This window comes from Lissotriton vulgaris, chromosome 9 (genome assembly GCF_964263255.1).
Source record: "Lissotriton vulgaris chromosome 9, aLisVul1.2, whole genome shotgun sequence".
NCBI lineage: Eukaryota > Metazoa > Chordata > Amphibia > Caudata > Salamandridae > Lissotriton > Lissotriton vulgaris.
In genome coordinates this window covers 868,054,403-868,066,620 of record NC_141697.1, presented here as the reverse complement: position 1 = coordinate 868,066,620, position 12,218 = coordinate 868,054,403, and the positions used below count along the sequence as shown (strand labels likewise).

Below are 12,218 nucleotides of genomic sequence, written 5' to 3'. Positions count from 1 at the left end.
GGTTGAGGCTGCGGCTGAGACCGTAAAGGAATCTCATGGCTTGGAGACAATTTATCCCAGCCACATTGATTGCGGTACACAGCCGGCGCAAGCGCCAGAGCCCACTCTTCTGCAAAATGCAGCGCTTCCACTCTCGAGACAGTGTGCGCGAAACTGGGGAGGATCACCTCCTCCCCTCGCGGAGCTGCGAGAACAAAAGGTGGGGGCCAGTCAGCCTCCGAAAGCAGAATGTCATACGTAGACGAAAGATTCTCCCAAAATACCCCTTTTACAGTCCTCTGCATGTCACCTTCAATTAACAGGACAATTTCAAAAAGTCTTTCAGGTGGAGCAACTTGCGTATCAGCCGTTCCAATCACAACATAAGTGTCAGTCGCTGTCACCTTCAACAGTGGACGGGGGGCCTCTCTCACTATGGTAATCTCCGCCGCGCTGTCCAGCAAGGTCAGAGCCCATGTCAGATTCCGAAGCCGCGTTCTCACTATCTGGGGCATATCGATGCGCTGTTAAGGCGGCGACTTTCTTCTTGGCAAACTGCGGTCTCTTGGGCGAAGTGCCTTCCTGCTGCTCTCCACCGTTTCGCGGGCGGGGCTGACCACGACCTTGTTGTCCACCCCGGCCCCTGCCGCCCCCTCCTCCAGCGGTTGTCGGAGCAGATGAGTCCTGAAAGGAAGGAGGAGAGCGTTGGTCAGAAGCCTGAAAACGTTCAGGTGATTTAATCATCGCGCGATAGAGCAAATCATAAACACGATCCGACTGCGCAGGCAAGGAGACGCAGGACGAGAAACCTGTGCTTGTTGTTGTTGTTGTTGTTGTTGCTTACCCTGATTCTGCTTTTTAGGCCAATTTTGTTTCTTGGACTTCGGTTGAACGTTCGCCTCCGAAGACTGTCCCTGGGGCTGCTTTTTCTCTTTATCAGAAAAAGTCTTAAGTCCCTTGGCATTGCGGCCAACCATTTTATAAGCCGCCACAATTATCCTTGCCAACTGACGGGGTTTGTCGGCATCGGGAATTAACGCCAGAGCGTTCGCCACCTGAAAGTTAACTGCATCCCCCTTGACATTCACAAGGATCAGATCGCAAACTACATCAAAGGTGCCACACAGGTGCATACCTAGCTCAACCGCAGACTCCGGTCCGTTATCATCTTGAACACGTTTAAGTACCGTAGACAGGTTGGACATAGACGGGGTGCCATAGCATCTCGAATAGACCGCTGCAAAAGTCTTACCCCATGTCTCACAGTCAACAAGTTCAGGGGCTAAATCTAAGCGTAAGAATCCAGTGTTTTTCACCCGGAGTCGTATTAGGAAACACAGCCTCCAGCTGGTCGAATTTCTCGGCAAGCCAGAAAGGAAAATCATCCTTATCCTGGGGCTTCTTGCCCATTACGGAATTCACCATGACAGGGCTGATTTTCAAACCAGCCTGCCCTGCTTGAAGCTGCGCACCTCTAGGGGCCGCGCCTTGAACATTACGACTTGTGTAATGAACAAGCGCCCTAATCACTTCAACCGCGACTTCATGAAGACGCCGCAGGTCAGCTATGTTACAAGTGGCGCGATTAGGGTGAGGAGTAAATCCAGCCAGAGCGGGCCAATTTGTGCCCGGAATGGACAAAGGACCTAACCTCGGAGCGGTTAAAGAATGGGGTAGGGCGCCACCAAACCAAACTCCATGCTGCCAAACATCAATAGGAATCTCCAGTGCCCTGTACGGAGCATACGCAACAGGTACAGCTGAGGGAGTGTATGAGTGGAACACTCCAGAAGCAGCGTCCACTGCCGGAAAAGTCACCCACGAATAAAAGAGTCCGTATGGGTAAGCATGTTCCGCACTCACCACCAAAACCACAGCCAAGCCATCCCTCGGAACATCAAAAGTCCGCAAATGGTCACGCACCGCAATGCGACTATGTAGCGGGATGTCCACGGCTTGAGCCATGACAGCACAGGAAATAGAAAATACAATGTAACCTTTGTAGCACAACTGGGTAGTTCAAGGAAACCGTTTTTAGATAGATTCAAGCTTGAAAAGACCTATTTCAAAAAAAGGTAGGTTTTTCCGACACCACCGTTTACCGGAAACGGCAATGAAGGGGTTAAGGTTTGAATGATATACTACTCGAGTGTCATGATATAAGACCACCAACGTATGGGCGCCATGTATCAGGGTTTCCGTTCTCCCACAGAACTGTGCATAGAGATCTAGAACCTTAGTGAATTAGGGTGACCCAAAACTCACCTTAGTATAAGAAATCCCCTTACCGAGCTAGCTACAGTGTCTCATTTGTTGTATCAAACTCCCAATGATTTAGACAAACCAGAACATGAACTTAGAATACCTCAGGTATAGTGGAACACATGAACACTCTTTCGTTCTATAATCAGTTCAAACCAGAACAAGGAGTAAAGAGGACACGTGCATATTTGAATTATTTATTAATCAATGCAATGTTCTCAAACGCAGTATCTTGTACAATACTAACAAACAAATTATTAGAATCAAAGTTATCAGCATAGTTACTAGTCCATAGTACGCAAACGGTGATAGCATGTTAAATGCTGAAATGTATAGGAATAACAACACCTATTTCTCACCTCCCTATCTAACATATTATATTATATTAAGAAGGTCTCTTTTTGGGTTTTAGCAGGGCGGGCCCATACCTCTAATATCAGTAGGAGAAGATCACATCATCAGCTACCAGCTCTCTGCATGCAGAGCATCTTCAAGTGTGTTGATTCATTCCCTGTAACTCTATCTTAAACCCGCGTAGAGCCCAATGTTGGCAGCAACATTATTTGTGTTATGTCTAATGTGGTGCGAGGATCAGGCCTTCAGCAACCTTGTGTTAGGTTATTCTTAGAGGGTGCAGTTCTCAGTGTGCAGACAGTTGTACCAAGTGTACCAAGCACAACTGATATCAGAGCAATAACATATTATTCTCAAATAAATCACATCTTTCGTCTAGTTTGAAAGCTACAATAACATTTAGGTGTCGTATGCAAACTGAAGCCAAAGGAAAATATGACGTTTAAACATTTAATAAACTCATGCTAACTTAACACAATATATAGAAACGCAGTAAGTATATGACACCTTACTGCAAGTGAGTCAGGTTGGGGAAAAAAGAAGTTCAATAGATTGATTAGGGTGGAACTGTGGGACCACCTTTGGATGAAATTTGGGGTTGGTATGAAGTACAACCCTGTCCGTATGTATTTGGAAGAAAGGTTCCTCGAAAGTTAGTGCCTGAAGTTCACTGACATGTATAAGCAGAGTGATAGCGGCCAGGAATTCTACCTTCTACAATAAAAACTAGTGGGGGAAGGAGTGGAGGGACTTAAATGGTGGGCCCATTATTCTTGTTGATACAATATTGTAATTTCATGTGGGAGTAGGTGGCACCCAAGCAGGAATGACTCTTTTGAGACCTTCCAGGAAGGATTTATTGACTGGAATTCTGTATAGGGAAGTGTGCTTTTCTCTGTTAATCTCATAGCCCGTGATCTTGACAAAATCCATAGTCATCTTAACAACATGTGCCATTGTAGCCCGCAGATCGGCCGTATAAATCATGAGATCATCAGCATGCAAGGCTAGTTTCTTCTCCCAACCATTGCATCTAAAATGAGGAATCCCTTGCTCACTTCTGATTCTTTTGGCCAAGGCTTTGATATATGCAAGAAGAACAATTACACATCAAACAATAGAGGCGACAGGGGGAAACCTTGTCCGTCCCTCTGGTTATCTTAAAAAAGGGTGTCAAAATCCCATTCACAGGCACTTACACACACGGGGATTGTATATTTCAGCGAGTGACTTACAAAACCTATAGCCTACGTTTAGGGATTTCATAACCGTCTGAAAGAATATCCGATTTACATGATTGAATGCTTTTATAGAATCTAGGGCTTTAACTGCCAGAGGAGAGTTATAAACAGGGGGCAAATCTATAGAGCCAATAAGAGTATATGCCAGCTCATGTAATTATCGCCCTTGTATAAAACCTTTCTGATCTTCATGTACAAGGTCGCTCATAATCCTGTTAAGCCGTTATGCCACAATTTTGGCACAAATGTTATAATTACAGTTTAGTAATGACACCGGCCTATATGAGTCACGGCTCTTTGCACACTTTCCAGGTTTCAGAATAAAAGTAATGATGGCATTCCTTTCATGACTAGGGTATGGGTGTCCCTTTTATGAAAATCTCATTAAATAGTTCTGTTAAAATTGGCACTAAGGCTCTGTACACTTCATGTGGCAAGCCATATGGGCCCAGGGCTTTCTGATGTTTGCCAGCCTTAAGTGAATGTTCCACTTCCAAGATTATTATCCAACCATTTAAGTACTTTTTTCTTCATTCAGGACTTCGAAATGTTCCTGATTTAGCCAGCTTTCCATATCATCTTCTGTAATCTTTAACTCTTTTTGATTCAATCTTTCACAATAGCTATAGAGGGCTCCCTCAATCTCCTTCTTATTCTTTAGCTCAGCCCCAGTGTCTTTACATTTAATTTCATATACCAAATGCCTCACCCTCTCTTTTTTGATTTTCCATGCTAACAATTTGCAAAAATTTTCCCCGTATTTAAAATGGGCTAACGTGCTAGCCTCCCATCTTTTTCTAATCCTATCCTCTAATATAGCGTTTAATTTTGTTTTTAAATCCAGTTGCCTTAACTGCAAGGCCCCTGCCTCTCCCTGCTTCAAAGTTATGGCGATTTCCTCTTCTATTACTCAGATTCACTTTTCTAGGTCAGTGACTTCCTCCCGGTGTGCCCGCCTCCTTATTGCCGATAAACTGCCTATTCTTCCTCTTAGATAAGCCTTATAAGAGTCCCATACTATTCCCACAGGGGCAGAACCTAGAATAAACTGAAATAACTCTTTTGTCTCCTTATTAAACACTTCTACTGAATCTTGGTCCAATCACAGAGTGCGATCCATTGTGTACCTTGTCTGTATATTCTTATCTAATAGGGCTAAATCTAATAAAATGATCTGATAAATGGTTCCCTATATGTTTAATATCCTGTACCACACCTTTTAGGCTAATATCCATTAAAAAATAATCAATCCCAGATTGATATTGGTATTTTCTATTATAGTATATATCCTCTTCTAGCCCTGCTCTCTGTCGCCATATATCACATAAACCCATTTGTTCCAAGGTCACGTTTATCTGTGCTACCATATTTTGGTTAACTATTGCTCTGCTTTTAGTTGATTTGTCTGAAGCACTATCCAAGGCTGCATTGAAGTCTCCAGCTATAATGATTGGATCAGGAAAGTTCAACAATTCTGCTAACATCTCTTTAAGAGGTGTTATTTTATCCTTATTTGGCCCATAATAACCCGCCAATGTAAAGCCTTGTACAGTTACCATCAGTTTTGCTATGATCCATCTTCCTGCACTATCTGAGACACTCTCTGTAATAGCAATCTTGGCATCGTGTTTTAGCAAAATAGCCACCCCTTTTGTAACTGATGAGTGTTTTGTGCAGACTATTTGCTGCACCCATCTCCTTGACTTGAATACCTCGAAAAGTTTGTTCTCTGTCAAGTTTGTTACTTGTAATATTATTACCTGAGCAGGGTAATCTTCTATGTACTCCAATAGTCTTTCTATCCTTCCCCTTAACCCATTCACATTCCAGGACAAAATCTTAATTTGTGTAATCTGATCCTCAACCATTCCCCTTTGCATCAAAATTAGCATCCATTTTATCTGAAGCGCCTGAGGTTCCTTTTTTTATTTTACCCCACATGCTCCCCACCCAGTGCCCATCACCCCACCTCCCACCCTCACCCCTGGGGAATCTGCCCACATCTCTCCATGCCCTCAGCCTATGGATGTTTCTCCAAGTGTGCCCATCTCAATTAAGTGCATTCAACAAGAAGAGCTTTTGCCTATAGCCTAATTAATCAGTTATCAGACTCAAACTGCTTTCTGTAAACTCTCTATAAATTCGTCCACGTCACTTGCCTACCGGAAACTGTGCATTGTATTATTCAGCATCACTTTTAGGACTGCTAGGAACCTCAACTGAACTGTAGCCCACAGTTTCTTCAGCTGGTCAATCCTCTTTCACAGGTCCCACTGCCTGTTGGATATAATTTAAAAGATATCCGACCTAATCTCACAAGTATCCCCAGCTACCTTCACTGATTTTGTTCTCAGAGCTCTTAACAAAATCTTTTCTTTTAGGCTGAAAGTGAGGAAATTTATCAGAATCTTCCTCGGCTTGGTTCTTTTTGGGTTCAGTCTGAAGGGATCCCTATGAACTCTCTGGATATCCCGAAGAATCTATTGCTCTAAATCTTCCATTTGCAGTCTACTTTTAATCAAATTAACTACAAAAGATTTCAGATCCCCCCCCTCTGTCCCTTCTGGCACATTCAAGATCCATAAATTATTCCATCTCTGGTTGTTTTCTATTCTCTCCAGTCTCTCCTGATGCCCCTGTTCTTTCATTTTAAGTCCTTGATGTTTTCTTTGTTAGTTTGCACGGTAGTTCTCAGTTCCCTGTGACCACGGCGATACATTCAGATGTCTGCCCTATTAACTATCGATGGTACTTTCTAATCCTACCATGGTGACCAAGAGTAACGGGGAATCAGGTTTTGATTCCAGAAAGGGAGCATGGGAAACAGCTACCACATCCACGGAAGGCAGCAGGCATGCAAATTACCCTCTCCCGACTCTTGGGAGATAGTGACAAAAAATAACAATACAAGACTCTTTTGAGGTCCTCTAATTGGAATGAGTACACTGTCAATCCTTTAACGAGGATCCATTGGCAGGCAAGGGTGGTGCCAGCAGCCAAGTTAATTCCAGCTCCCATACGTATATTAAAGTTGCTGCAGTTAAAAACCTCTTAGTTGGAATCCTTGGATCGAGCTGGCAGTCCACCACCTGTCCCTGCCCACGCCTCTTGGTGCCGTTGATGCTCTTGACTGAGTACCCTGGGGTCTGAAGAGTTTATTGAGAAGAAATTAGTGTGTTCAAAGCAGGCTGATTGCCTGAATACTTCAGCTAGGAATAATGGAATAGGATTCCGGTTCTACTTTGTTGGTTTTCAAAACTGGGGCCTTGACTAAGAGAGCTGAACGAGGGCATTCGTATTGTGCCAATAGAGGTGAAATTCTTGGACCGGCGAAAGTCGAACCAAAGTTAAATCATTTGCCAAGTGAGGTTCCATTAATCAAGAATGGAAGTCAGAGATTAAAAGACAACCAGTTACTGTTGTAGTTCTAACCATGAATGATGCCAACTAGCAATCTGGTAGCGTTATTCCCATGACCCAATGAGTAGATTCTGGGAAACCAAAGTCTTTGGGTTCTGGGAAGAATGGTTGCAGAGATGAAACTTAAAGGAACTGACAGAAGAGCATCCCCAGGAGTGGAGCCTGTGACTTAATTTGCCTCTACTCGGGAAACCTCACCCAGCACAGACACGGAAAGGAATGACAGATTGATAGCTCTTTCTCAGTTCCGTTGGTGGTGATGCAGGCCATTCTTAGTAGGTGAAGCAATTTGTCAGGTTAATTCCAATAACAAATTAGACTTCTGTATGCTGACTAGTTACATGATCCCCAGAGGATGGTGTTCAACTTTTTTGAGGGAGAAGTGGTGTTAAGCAAAACAAGATCGAGCCCTAACAGGTCTGTGATGCCCTCAGATGCACATGCACTACACTTAACATTTCAGCCCAAGACCCTGGTGGCATGTAGACCCAGCCCTGCTGGCTCTCTGACCCTGTGGAGCCCGTCCTGTCTGCTCTATGGTTCATAAGCCCTGATCGGGGCCAAAGTCTGGTGCTCCAAACCAAGCAGCCGAAAGTCGCCAAATGGCCTAACTATGCTCGATCAACCAGAGTCCAGTCTGCACCGTCCCTGGGCAGGCAACCCGCCGGAGTTCTGACCTTGGGTGCAATTGTGGCCTACCTCCCTGCCGGGGGAAAGGGGAGAGGGCTTCTTGGACCAGCCAATTCCCCTGTGCCACAACCTGCTCCTTCTCAGTAGACCAGTTAGCCTTGCACCTTGGCCTCCGGACAGTACCTCCTAGGTGGTGCAGGAAATAGACAGTTGCTGCCATTCTAAACTGGGCCTAGGCATATCTGCTGGTGGCTTCTCTGAGCTCTTCCGGGCTTCTGTTCTAGCGTGGCGCCTGAGAGAAGGCTGGGGTTTCATGCAGGACTGGTCTTCACTCTAGGCCCAAACTCTGTGGGAGGGGTACTAAGAGAGACCTCCCCGGTCTGCAATCACCCTATCCTGGGTAGTGGGATCCCTGTATCACGGTCTTAGGGTGCTGTCTTGGGTGAGTGCCCATCCACCTTCCTGGAGCCTGGGCTTGTGGAGCCAAGGAGGCTTAAGCCCAGCCCATCACACGCTTTCTCCACACAGGCCTGCCCGGGAAGCCTATTTTCCACAACTATTAAGTCTCAACAAAGTGAGGGCCTACAGAACACTTGGGTGATACAAAAGTCAGAGTTAGCGCTGCCGGCCATCTGGTCGGCCAGTCCGGGGAGCAGATGGCCCAGGGTGACCACACGACCGATAAGCGAGGCTGACCCAGGCCCCAGGCACACGGCAGTGGGATGACAAAAAGAGCGGCCAGCGCTTGGTAAGCTCCTTCCTTGGGCTATTTGCTTCCTGGCAAGTCATGCAGAGGAGGGCAACGGTGTGGCACACGTGGGCCTGGACTACTAGCTGACTTCCAGGACCTGAAACCTCTGGAACCCTTCCACTCTGGTAGCACCATGGGGGAGCAAGCTGCCAAGGCTGCTCTGCCTTTGCTCAGCTGGTAAGGGATAGGCTTCTGCAAACGGCAGGGCCTCGAGTCAGATGGTCCGTAGAAGGGTGGATGCTTTTTGCTTGAAATAACAGCCAAGGCTGGCCAAGAAGTCTATCCCTAAATTGATCATGCGTGGCCAATCAATCCAAGTAACAGCGCTGGCTGGACCATCTCCCAGGACAGGCCCCCCTGGCAAGGATGTCGTCTTCGCATCCCTGCCTGCTCTCGGGGAAGGCAGGCTCAGAGGAAAGGCCCATCGGCCAGGGCTGTGAGGCAGACGTGACCCATGGCCCCTGGAGGTCACATTGGGCCGTCCCAGGCCGAAGCCGCACCCAGTTGAGGACCACTGGACCACAAGGGGGTCTGGAGTACCCTGTCACAAGTAATACAGAGAAAGGCTATCCCGTCTTTCTTGCAATCTGGGCGCACTGAATAACAGAGGGAACTGTCAGCATGAATGCATCCAATCTCCTGGAGCCCTGCCTGGCCTCGAGAAAGCAAATGAGCCCTCATTGGGCCTTCCAGGGCAGCCTGGCCATCTGGATACCCCACTGGAATGCATGACGACGACAAGATACCCAAGGGGCTCAGTGCATCCAGATGGCCTGGGTCGAAGGACAGCCATCTAGTTGTGCTGTGCCTTAATGATAGGACTCCCACTTGCCCTTGGAGGGGAAAGGGAATCTGCGGCCCGGGTGCTGGGAGCCCAAGCTTGGCCTCAGGCACAGGGCTGTGAGGGGGGACATGAAGGGAGCTCTAACCCGGGGCCCGAAGGCACCTTAACATGCTGGCAAAGTGAGGGAAGCCTTCTTGGGTCCAATGGACCCCCATCCCAGGCCGTTACCATTGCATCAGGCTGGAGGATGAAGCCCAGAATGGGAGCCCCAGTCAGAGCTTCTAGGCCCAGGAGCGCAGTCAAGGCCTACCCGGGCCTGCGGAACCCCTAATGGGTGCTTTGCAGCAGGACCGAGGCCTGAGCCCAGGAGAAGGGGGGCACCTGGTCCCTGGTCAGAGCTTCTGGACCCGGCCAAGCAGGAAAAGCCTCCTCAGGCCTGATGGATCCAGGTCCAATGCCCTTGGTAGTGTGGCAGGTCAGGGGATGGAGCCCATGGCTGGAGCATTTTCCCCGGTGCCCGCTGGGGCCACGGACTTGTTTAGGGCTCCCGGACTTGGTCACGCCAGGTCCACAGGACCCTATCCCGGGCCCATAGCAGTGCCAGAGGACAGAGCCCAGGTTTTGGAATGTTCTGGAATCTGCATGGAGCCACAAACTTCCTTCCTCTGCGCATTTCCCCAAGTCTCCCAATAAAAATGGTGCCTCACTTGTGTGGGTAGATTTAGCGCCCGCAGCAGGAAATGCAATGCATTTTTCCACCGAGAAAAGAACCTTTTTTTCAATGAGCTAATTGGCTCATTTCACTTTCAATTTCAATGTAATGACGGCTTCGCGCCATGGGCACATATCATCATTACACTCACAAAAAAAAATGCCTCGGCTGCAGGGGAAGCTTTTCCCTTGCTCCTGAGGATGAAAAAATAAAAAAAGGAAACCCCTCTGCTGTAAAGAGCAAGAGGGATTTTGTGGACATGTGCCGAAGACAGAACAGTTCAGTCCTCCGCACTTGCCCATCGTGGTGGAGGATGGAACAGTTCCGTCCGCCGCACAGAATGGTTAAAGAAAATGAAGTTTCTAACCTGGTGTGGGATTCTTTTGTGGTGTGTTTTGGCTGTGCTACTGGTTAAAGTGTTTCACACATACTTTACACATTGCCTCCAAGTTAAGCCTGAGTGCTCTGTGGCAAGTTATCAGAGGGTCGAGCACAGGTTCATGTAGGGTATATATCTGACTTACACTGACTAGGATTGTGGTTGCCGCTTGACCAGGGGTTCCACCCCAGTCAGCCAGCAATCCAATTTCGTATTTCAATCATTAGCCAGAGTAGCCAATCAAAATGTCTTTAAATACATGGATTCATACTAATTCATCGGAGCACAGCCATTCTTATTTGTTAAAAGTCCTGTTGTTTCAGTCTTATTAACAGTCCCTTGAGCAATTTGACGTGGCCTCTGTGATTTAGCAGATCTGATTGCTGAGAGGTTCATAAGTAAGGCTGAAGCATCAAGGGCTTCCTCCACAGCTTTTCAGTCTAGAAAGGAGTGGGTTGGCTCAGGAGTGAAATTTGGCACGCGAGCAAAGATAATCCTGCTACAGAACTCGAGTGGGCACTTCAGCAATAGTTCGGAACCTGGAAATGGCGGATCCTTCTGGGATCAACAACCGTGAACGTGTCTTAAGGAGAAGTTACTATCAACCCTTTCCGGGGCACACCACATCCACAGGTGTTGTATGGTCTGAGCCAATAATTATCAGAGGTCAAAAGAGGCAGTTACCAAAGTACGTACTTTCATAGAGCCTTTAAAATGAATCAATTGCAGAGGAAAAGGTACAGAGGCTAGACATTTCATTTTATAGTGACTTTGGGAATTTGTCGTTCACTAATTGTTTTCTGATTGGTACGGTGTTAACTATACCAACAACAAGGAAACATCGCATTTCATATAGCAGGAATTGATCAAATAAACATGAAGCTACCCTCCCCAGGCATATCAGAATGGGTAAAAATCAGATATCGTCCTCTGTCGTCAAGGAGGCTCTCAAATGTCTTGCCAAAAAGGAGAATAAATGGCCCCGAGTGAGAAAGGAAACATTTCGCGATAAAAGCGTCTCCTTAAAAGAAACATTAATAACATCAGGAAGTGTTTAGGTAAGAGTAAGGAGATAGGTAAGAGTAAGGAGATGGGTACGGGTAAGGAGATATCGTTCTCTGCAATGTCCTGGATAGTCTGACCAGACACGTCCACAAGTCAGTGCAATCCAGTCTGGGCTCTTTAACAGGGAATTACCTTTCAGATGTCCAGATTTTAGGAAGTACAGAGCAGCATTGGGGAATATGAGGGAAAACACAATCGTCTATGACAGGAAAAGGCCGGATTAAAAAAGGAAAGTTAAACACCTGAAACTCTTCAGGTGCCGAGACATTGTGAAGTCAGCAGTTTTCAGCAGTACCTGCCAGCATTGTAAAGGGAACAAAACAACGTCAGCATGATTATAATACTATGCCAAACATGTAAAGGCAATCAGCAGATGGCATCGCAATCCTTTTCACTCCCCAAAAGCAGTATGCAAAGGCAAACAGTAGCCACCATTCTGTCTGCACAGGCAAGCAGAGGCCACCATGGCGTGCTCCCCCACTCCACACAGAACACCCAGGTGATAAACGGGCAATCTTTGGTAATCTGTCCAAACATCTGGCTACAGTGGATAAAAGCAAAAATACCCTACCGGACTGGGCACACTGTTTCTTCCCCGGCTAGCTCACTGACCTTTAATGTTCAAGAATAAAAGGCACACA

The 12,218-nt window shown here is 46.7% G+C and overlaps 1 protein-coding gene across 1 annotated transcript in view; it reads right to left on the bottom strand.

Annotated features, from left to right (window-relative positions):
* The window catches only part of LOC147692391 (cytochrome P450 2G1-like), a 475,560-nt gene that overhangs the window by 38,090 nt on the left and 425,252 nt on the right, over positions 1–12,218 (bottom strand). The window lies entirely within an intron of this gene.